Source organism: Uranotaenia lowii, unplaced genomic scaffold, assembly GCF_029784155.1.
Source record: "Uranotaenia lowii strain MFRU-FL unplaced genomic scaffold, ASM2978415v1 HiC_scaffold_6, whole genome shotgun sequence".
Lineage (NCBI taxonomy): Eukaryota > Metazoa > Arthropoda > Insecta > Diptera > Culicidae > Uranotaenia > Uranotaenia lowii.
The window spans coordinates 65,924-75,500 of NW_026598533.1; positions in this window are offsets into that span (position 1 = coordinate 65,924).

Consider the following 9,577-nt stretch of genomic DNA (forward strand, 5'->3'; position numbering starts at 1 on the left):
CGTATGAATGAAACCGATGACACAGTTAGAGTTACATATTTTTAAGCTAGATGGCGTTGTTATCGTTTATTGAAAATTTGAAGAAAGTAAGCATGACGAAAACGCGTGGGAGTCTCTTGAACCTTTCATCACGTTGGTCGCCTCGGCACGCGTGCCTGGTTGGCGAATGTACTTCCTGGGGTCCGTCGCTCATGAAATTTATTTCGCTTTCTGACACTTAAAAACCCCAATGTCTGTTGGAGAACGCCAGATCTAGAGCGTTATGTGTGTTTGTCTTGTATACAAACCAAATTTCACAAACTTTTCATCTTTCCATGGCATGACTAGAAAACTCGACTCGATTATCCTTCGGATTCGATTATCCGTTGCGAAAGAATTTTGCGCGAGTCCGGCTTGTAATAGAAAATAAGGTATGAGTCATACCTAATTTTCTTTCACAAGTTGGACTCGCTCAAAATTCTTTCGCAACGGATAATCGAGTCGAATTTCGATGAGAAGGACTAAAATAAACAAAATCAAAAATAATATTTTAAAATATTCAAATAAAAATAACAAAAATAAAAAATATATTAAGGGGGGGGGGGGGGGGGGGTAGGGTCTAACGGGTAAAAAAAAACACCATTTTCACGATTTTTTTCTAGAGCTATCGTTCAAACAAATGTATTCAAATTTTTTGCATTATACAAAGCATTGTTAAAAGAACATTTAGTAATTATTTCGTAGAAAAATATTGAAAAATGAGCCGGTGACGGAGCACTTTCGAGGATGCCTTTTAGAAAACAGGATTTGTGTTGGACACTGTATCTCAGCACAGAATCATCTGAAGTCAAAAAATCAGAGCAAAATATTTTTAATAGATGTTTTTCTGGACCCCAACGTTTTTATTTAACTTAAAAAAAAAATTTATGAAATTTTTGTGGCTGTTTGAAGTAAAAACTACGATTTTTTACGAAAAAATCCGCCATTTTTTATCTGTAAAATCTCCCCAAAGTAAAAAAAAGAAAAAAGAAAAACGTTGGGGTCTGGTATTTTATATGTAGAAAATATGTTCCAAATTTGAAAAGAATCGGATAAGTAGTTTTCAAATGACGATGTCCACGGACTTTAACAATGTGCTTTCGAAAAAAACGCGTTTGAAGTTTCTGCTCTTGCTTTCTTGCCTATCTAGTACTGATAGGAGGAGATAAAGGCCCATAATTTCTACAGTTTTGCTTCAATTGACTTGAAAATTTGACACAACATTCTTGAAATGTTTTACCACGTTTTACAATAAGAAAATAAAAAAATAAAAAATCGATTTTTTGAAAGTGTTAGACCCTACCCCGCCCTTAAAAAAAAGACAAGGACGATATCCCGCTGGTAGTTATCAGAGGGAATATCAATTCAACCAAAATTGATGGAACAGAGTAACACTGTTCAAGAAGAAGGCGTTCAGTTTGATGTGATAAATGATGTGGAAATTGAGATGTGTTTGGAATCCCTATAATTTTCGATTACAGCGAATATCTTTCATGAAGTGGATCCACACTGATGATATGATAGAAGACGATGAGATTATTTCCGATACTTCGGCGTTAGGCAGAGCAAAACCATTCGCCTACTTTTAGATAACCAATTCTGGAGTAAAAACTCCAAGAATAATAAACACCCCTGTCCCCCCATGAGGGTCCATCAAAAGCAAGCGAGGTATTCAACTGTAAAACTGTAAAACATAGGTGGCCAAACCATGGCCCGCGGGCCACATGTGGCCCGCGAAGCTCTTTTTGGAAAAGCCGTGTTCTTCATATATCATTTGGATAAATTTATCTGAATCAACATTCGTTAAATTCAAAACAAAAAACTATGCATTTCTTTGAAATGAATAAAGGAATAAAAGTGTATAAAAACTTATTTCGAGATAACACGCTTTCAAATACTTGTATTTGGCCACTTTCCGTATATTATTCAAACATTAGTCATTTTCTGTCAAACATAGAAGTATCCGAATATAATTTAAAAAATCTAAAAAAAAAAATCACCAAATATAATTTGAAACATGAAGAATCCTTTAGCATTATTTACTCAAAATCGATATTTTTTCCACGTATACCCCTTTGGCTTTAAGAGCCTCATTTAATTTTACAAAAATGTTGCCGTCACTGAAAATTAAACAATTACAATTACAATTTTTAAATTATCAAAATTGTGTGGTATTTGACACATCATCTGTAAATTCCACCAAACATTTTTCAATGTTCTCCGATTGGGTTTTAGTGACTACATATCATCATTGGTATGAAAAGCGTTCAAGCGGACTCAAGTTTTTATATTGAAGAGTTTGAGATACTAAACCCTATCATCTCGTTTAAAAATCTTAAAAGAAATCACCAAACTGTATCATCATCATAATTGAAATTATACTTTCACAAAAACTTCAACCATTCGTAACTTAAATTCTATTAATTCAAATGTATTTGTTCTTGATTTTCTTTGGATAGTTCCTGAATTTTTATCATAATTTCCCGGATATTGCTTGGATTTTTGTATGAAAATTTGGGAATATAAGTTTTAAATAAAATAGCCCGGATGCGTGCGGTAGAACATCTGGCAATATTAAGCTACAAGCTACGAGATTTTGTTTCAAATTATATGATTTAGACAATCGATGAAAGTAAGTTTCCTTTTTTGTTACTGAAGGATTTTTTAAACAAATTTAAACAAAAATTCTATCATCTTTTGAAAGATTTGAGATGTATTTTAAAATGTTTCTATTTAAATAACACGAAAAACTACGTAACGTAGTAACGTGAAAATATTTAAAAATTAAATATAATAAAGAGTTTAGAAATAATATTTTCGATATTTTTCACTCATGCATTGTTTGAGCAAAAATGCCATAGAATAAAAAGGCCACTTATCCCCTCCAAACCACCACCAAAGGCATGTGGGTAGCTCAGTGGTTTGGGAGGTGAATTTCCCAGCATCACCAAACTATTTGGTCTCGCAGTTGTTGTCTCTCGCTCGTGGTTTAGATTTATGCTACGCGTAGTGTTTCTTAAACTAAACATAATTTATATCAGAATTTTTCAAAAATTTGCTGCATCTTTTTCGAACTACCAATAAAGTGAAAAAAACACAAGCTAGGTAAACCATTTCTAATTTGAGCTAGCAAGAAACACCGTCGAATTGTGCCTGGCGACAAACCCGTTAATTTTAGTCTCGGAATACTCATAAGGTAACACCGGGGTAAGTGGTTGCGCGGGGTAAAGAGGGACGATTTCTATAAAAACAATACTGTGCACTATTTTTCTTCTTTTTTATTGTAGTATGTTATATTTACTTGTAATCTATCTAATAACTGTAAAAGAGATATGATTCCGAAAGTAATGGATGTTTTGTAATTTTTCTATTTTTAACAACGATGCCGAGTTGGTGTGCATCTTTTTCAATTGCAAATTTCTTGTAAACTTGACGACAAATTTCTCGTACTCTTGACGACAAACTCTACATTAAATCAATCCAATTAAAAAACCAGGTAGGAAAAGAAACTGCGATTAAAAACGAAGAAGAAAAATATTTACAACACTAAAATTTTGTCTCCAAACCCTACCGGGGTAAGCGAACCAGCGGTTCATAACAATTCAGAAGATAACTTTTGCATCTATCAAGTTCATCTCTTCAAAACTTGAAAACAACATGTTCTTCATCACGTCGAAAGTAATTTTATCAAAATTGATCCACTACTGATTTTTCAATTATTTTTTAAAGTTGAACTATACGAAAAACCGCCCTTACTTACCCCGGTGCTGTATACCTTATATTCAAATGTTTTTTTCTCTGTTTTAAACTAATAACTTTACACTCTTTATAATGACCTAATTCGTTGTTTAATTTACCATTAAAATAATCTGAATAATAGAATGTCAAACTGGTTTAAAAAAAATGATAACTTATAATTCATATCAGAGGTAGTGGCTTAAATTGAGTAGGCGATAACACAGGGTAACAGCATTTTTGGTGCTTATTTTTCATAGATTTAATTGATTTTTGAAGATCGACGTCCTGTAGAGAAATCAGATTTTTCTATCACCTTTAGTTATAGTTAAAAGACATTTAGAAATTTGAAATTGTATCAGTTTCAAGTGAAATTGGTAATTGATAACTTATAAATTAACGAACGTATTTTTTTCCATTCAATGAAGGATTAAGATTGGTATTCAAGATTTTAATCTATTTGATAACTGTTTTGAAGACTGCAAAGCGCTTCGATTTATGCTTTTAAATTATCTAAGACTCACTTTCAGTTTAAAATTCCTTTAACATAACGTCAGTTGTCGTTTTTCACAGAACTGGGAAAAAGAGAACAGTGATTTTGCTCACGGGCTTAAAAATTTTGAACTTCACAAAAATCTGAAGAACTTTGATCGATAAACAAAGAAAAATGTTTCTATTCAATTTAAAATTACAAAATTAAGTTTAAAAGGATACATCTTTTTCATGTATGTATCGGTGAAATGTATATTCTTCGAGAAAGAATATTAGAATTGAAAAACGAACACAAACACATACAGGATCTCAATGAAACATGATGTTTCCTCGAAGAGATTCCTTTTTTCTTAACTCTAAGCGTACATCTTTAGAGGATATGATGGTTAGCATCTTACAAATGCTAAAACCTCCAACCCACCGAAAGTGTACTATGTATGCCGTGACCGAGATTCGATCTCATACCCCCTGGCTTAGAAGACTGGAAGGCTATCCTCTACACCACGGGCGCCGGCAATTGAAAATTTATAAAGAGGGGCAGAAAAGTCAAAAATACAAAACAAAATGTACAGATGTTGAAAAGAGGAAAACTTATTAACGTAAACGATACCATACTTTACCCCGCAACATCTTATTATTTAGGAGAACTTTACCTTAACCCATACAATGAGATATGGTTGATCCGAAGCGTACATTTGGTGAACATGCATACTTCGGATGGGCTTGCTCATACATCCATACTGATTTTCAATTTAATTAAATTTTTAAGTCACAATATTAATTTTTTTATGTAATTTAAAAGTTTTTTCTATTTTTTCGGTTCTGAAAACATAAACTTCTTTGATCATAAAAATTATAATTTTGATTAGGCAAAATTTATTTTTATCTTTCGTTTTATGTGGTGTCAATTGAAAGACATACACCTGTTAAACAGCTAATAACAATTTTGTCTAAAAACATCCAAAGTTATGACATTCCACAAAGTTGTTTAGCAGAAAATTTGCTTGAAGGAATTTATAAATTGGCACAAAAACCATTAGCAGGCTCGGTTCGACAGAAGAAACAAAACTGATGTTGATTTTTCAGTACAAAATATTGAATTTTCTCATGCAAACCTTAAAGTTCAAATTTACTCATGTAAACGTTACTTAAAAATTCTGCAAAAAATCTTGGATGAGTTTTGGACCAAAACGAAGCTTTTAAGACCCCAGGGTTTGAGAAATTCAAAAAAGACCCCAAATCGACTCAGTCTACGTAACGTGGGCCATGAACGTGGGCCACTATAAATATATCAGCTGTGTGTTGAGATAAAAATCCCAATCCAACTGTCACCGTTCGTCGCTTTGCGTAAGCATGTTTTTCTATACGTTGTTGACTTATGTACGCATCATATGCTTCTTCTATTTAACTAGCCTGGAAAATGTACTTACGTAATTAAACAAACAACCGCAAAATTGCATTCATGGGAGACCTAAAGTACATAACTAAAATATGCTAATACGCTTATGATCTTGGTTTTGTCATGTTCTTTCACATGGAAAAGGAATTTTTGATGACATATAAATAGGTCACCCAAACGCAACCAATTTCCAAATCATTGCTTGTGGGGAATCGTGGGCCACATTTTGTGGGGTATCTTGGGCCACCTATATTTTGGTGTTTTATACACATTCAGAACTTGAAATACGTTATTACTATTTGTAAAGTTTTCTTATGCCAAATACAGAGTTATGAAAAATGTTTTGGCCATCTTTTCTAATTCGATAGAGGCGAACAAAAATCCTTTATATGGAATTTTGCCGAAACGTTCGCGAGCCAGGTTTTAGGATTTATTCGATCATACACAACTCTCTTTTTAGTTTCCTCATCTGAAATCGCTTTAAAATAACTAAATGAATTATGAAATTTCAGTTTTGAGTCACCTCATAAACTTTGCACGTTATCTAGTCAATTTGGATTTGGTGGCCACGTTTCCCCACAGTTTTTCAAAATCCAAAAATAATTACTTTTTTTAAAACAGTCAAAACTCGGGAAATTAATGTATTTAAAAAATAACAAAAAACGCCTAATGATACCTTAAAAATGTAAAAAACCTTTCCATTTTTTTCTGTTTATCTTTTCTAATAAACAAGTTATGAAACAAAGAAAAAAAGTGGCCCACTCTCCCCTACTTATCTTTCTTATTTCTGTGCCTTGATTTCTCTGACCTGATATATAGTTCTGGTTCCACAAGAAAATTTAATTTGATTATAAATCTGCTTAAAATTTTCTAGTGATCCTGAAATATTGATTTCATATTCGAAAACTGCACTGCTCAAGCAATTTTTAAACTCATAATTATAATAAAGAAAATACCGTCAACTGGGACATCATGCAACACTTCTACACATCAATGGCTTCTAAAAACTGAATGTCCACAGATTATAATATCGCTTGTAAAAAGTTTCAAGGTTGATGTGACGTCATATTGACGTAGTCAGAAAAATTACAGTTATTTTTAAATTTACAAAAACATGCAATTTTTACCCTACTGAGGAAAAGGGGTAATTTGCAACAAACTTTGTTTTTAATGAAAATCCAAATGAAAACGTCTGAAAATTTAAATATTTTGGTTTTGTTCGAATTGCATTTGACTTTTTTTCTGTCAAAAGTGTTTAAAAGTGGTTAAAAAATACTACAAAAAATTCTACTTGTTAAATTCATAAAAAAATGTTCGTATGGATGAAGTATTGAAATTAACAAACGCGTGATGCAAACAATCATATTCAAGCAAATGGAAACGAGATTTGAAAGTTGAATCTTTGATTTGCATTTTTAAGAAATAAAAATTTAAACATTTTAAAAACGCTGAAACCCAAATAACACAGTGAGATTTAATAATTTGAACAGGGGCGCTTGCCATCTTTATTCAAAAGTTCCAGATTTTAGGATCATTTTGTCTTAAGTTACTTACAATTTATAGATGCAACAGAAATTATGAAATAATATTATCTGTTCAGATAATCTGTTCTGTTTAGAACAATTTCAAAATGATGATATTCATGATCATCGGCTTATTACAATCTGTTTTAAATTTAGGAAGAAGTTTAATCAGGATAAGAATTTAAAACTTTACATTTCCTATCATCGACTTAACTACCTATTCCTATTTTCTTTGCATCGAGTTTTTAGTCCCTCATTCCACAATTGCGGAGAATACATATACAAGACGGCACTTTTCATCAAAGGTGGTAAATACACTATCATAATTGATATCTTCTCCCATCCGAAATCTCCCCACATCAGGTGGAATGTGCCGCCATCGAAAAACACGCAAACTTACGATCAAAACAAAAACAAACTGCCCTACCTGCTACGTGACGCTACGGGAGGAGAAAAATAGAAGACTCCACCCACCAAGAGAGAAATTTGAGCAGAACATATCGGGAGGGGAACAGCGAGCATAAAATTCGACTCTTTTCCAATGCAGACTCTTGTGCCGATTGCATACTTATTTCATGCTTACAGCAAGACAAGGAACTTTTCATGAGATCGGCATTTTCCATTTTTTTTAAATATGGAACAGGAAAACTGACAGTCGTTTCGTGGTGTGCTGATATTTCATTAGCATGTTTATGTTTATTGAAAATAAAATAAAATCACACAGTATATTGTAATCAAACCAAAAAGGATGTTCCCTGTGCCCAGATGTTATAATACAGCCCCTCGCAACACTCAGAACCAATAAATTATAAGCGTTGCGACTAGTAACAATCAGCTAGCTGCTAGACTGTTTATGACTAAGGGGCAGTCCATAAATGATGTCACGCAAAATATGGAAAAAACAATTTGGATGCGATTTATTCAGTCCTGAATGAGCGCAAATAGTTTAAGTGTTGTACGGAAATTTATATGCACAGAAAAATTTTGACTATTACCTGTCATTGAAAACTGCAACTTTTAAAATAAATCACCTGTAATTAACAAAACCAGTCATTTTAAATTGTTTTCCTTGAAAGTTAACGAAGATTAATTTATTATTACAGCAAATGTCCTGTAAAAAAGTTGTACACTAAAAATTAAATGTCACGTAATCATGTTTTCGACCTGTAAATTTATGGTAAATGTCCTGCTCCTTTTTGTTACAGGACATTTGCGTAATTTTACAGGAAATAATTTTTGCTGTGTGGGACAACAAAATTTGTCCTTCAAAAATCGCCAGAATGTACTGAAAGCTTTTACTCCAGAAAAAAACATTCGATGTTATGCAAAAAAAAATCAAAACATACCACTTAGAATCGGGTCGGTAACACAGATCTTCATAAAGCCATATTTTCAAAGCAGGTAAACAATGGATTTTTTTCAGAAAAGGTTATCTAAATTTTGTTATGGGTTCAATAAATCCTAAGAGTTCAAAAAAATATATTTTTCTTCTAAACAGATCGTGATTGTTGCAAAGTATCAGATTGCTAATATTTAGACAATAACTAATATTGATTCAATAATTGTTTTGTAAATAGGGCTCAAAAGATTTATTTAATCTCAAAACTTTGAATTTGCGCCTTTAAGTATGCTATGCCGTGTATGGAGACTATTTTTAAGATTTCTCTTTCTCTAACACGTACTGTAATTTAAAAAAAAAATACTAAAAAAAGTCAATAGTCAATTTATCTTTCGATTTGGTTTGATTTTTTCCAAAGACGAGCGTCCCCTGAAGGAAATCTCCTTCTATAAAGAATCAAGTCTCCTTTAACTTTAAAATTATCACTTTTTTCGTTCCACGCAGTCAAGTATCTTATTTTTGGAGCATATTAATTTGGAATTACATACTATCAGAGAATGTCAAAGACAGTGAGTTGCTATTTTACCAAAAAAGGTATGATAAAAATATGAAAACGGGATCAAGTCTCCCCATCCTCCACTTAATGTGCTTAATTTTATTATTATTATTATTATTATTTTTTTATTGGACTCAGTAGGCTGTGACCGTTGATGACGGAAGTGTTTTGTTTTCGTGGAAAAAAATGTCATGTGCTCTCAAACCCTTATTTCAAATGTTTATTTATCCTGTCTTTCTGGAATGCGGTCGGCAAATCATACTTATCGAGGATTAAAATTAACACTTTCGAAGTCATCTATTCATGTTTGGTATCCAGAAAACGTTAAAGCTAAGTATTCTCATTTTTTTTGAATAATCATTTAGTCAAAACTGTAAATCAACCTTAAATACTACAATGTTTTAAATGCGGAAAGCTATTCACAAATATTTTTGTCAAATTAAAAATGGAACAAAAAAACATTTCGTTATTTTGATTAAATGATGTTCAATGTTTTCAAACCAATCGTTATTCAA